At 42.4% G+C, this 842-nt stretch overlaps 1 pseudogene; it reads left to right on the top strand.

Annotated features, from left to right (window-relative positions):
• Positions 1-337: 337 nt before the first annotated feature.
• The window catches only part of LOC119571513, a 1986-nt pseudogene continuing 1481 nt past the window's right edge, over positions 338-842 (top strand).

Raw genomic sequence — 842 nt, 5'->3', positions numbered from 1 at the left:
ACACATGCACACAGATAAACATGCACACATATGCATATACACATACACATACACATGTGCATATATACATACATACATACACATACAATTATACTAATACTTGCACACGCACATGCACACACACACACACACACCACACACACACACCCCACACACACACACAACACCCACACACACACACACACAACCACACACACACACACACACACATCTGTTTATTTTTTTGTTAATTGATTAAAATTAAGTTATTGTTTTTGTGTTCATGTATGTATATATGTATTTATATGTAATTTTGTCCATAATGCTTTATATATATTTTGCAGATAACCCCTGCAAGATGTCATCACGTTGTCAGCACTGTGGGTGTGGGGAGATCGACATCGACCCAAGCTGGGGGAGATGCTGTGGTACCTCTTGCGGTACCGTTCTGTCGGAACATAACATTGTCAGTGAAGTTCAATTTCTGAAATTCTCATGGTGGAATTCAGCTTTTTGGCCAGTTTGTGGCCTCAGATGCAGGGGGTAAGAGGCCCTATGTTCAGGGGCTATAATGGAACGTTTCCCAGAGAAAGTAAGGAAATTACGCTCAATAACGCACGAAAAAGAATTAATGCCCTGGCCCAGCAGTACGCCTCAGCCAACACAGTTTTGAAACATCATTTAATTTTTCAAGTTAGGTCTGAGTAAAGGGCTTATGCGTGGTAGGAAAAATAACCATGTGATTGGTGCTTGTGTGTCCCATCACTTGCCGGACAGAACAGACTCCGCCATGTTAATTGATGTGAGTGATGCCCTCCAGATTGATGTATATGAGTTGGGACGGACATCCCCCGGCTGTCGAC

The sequence above is a fragment of the Penaeus monodon genome, unplaced genomic scaffold (assembly GCF_015228065.2).
Source record: "Penaeus monodon isolate SGIC_2016 unplaced genomic scaffold, NSTDA_Pmon_1 PmonScaffold_6644, whole genome shotgun sequence".
NCBI classification, from domain to species: Eukaryota; Metazoa; Arthropoda; class Malacostraca; order Decapoda; family Penaeidae; genus Penaeus; species Penaeus monodon.
The sequence above is the reverse complement of the archived record's forward strand: the minus strand, read 5'-3'. Positions and strand labels throughout refer to the sequence as shown.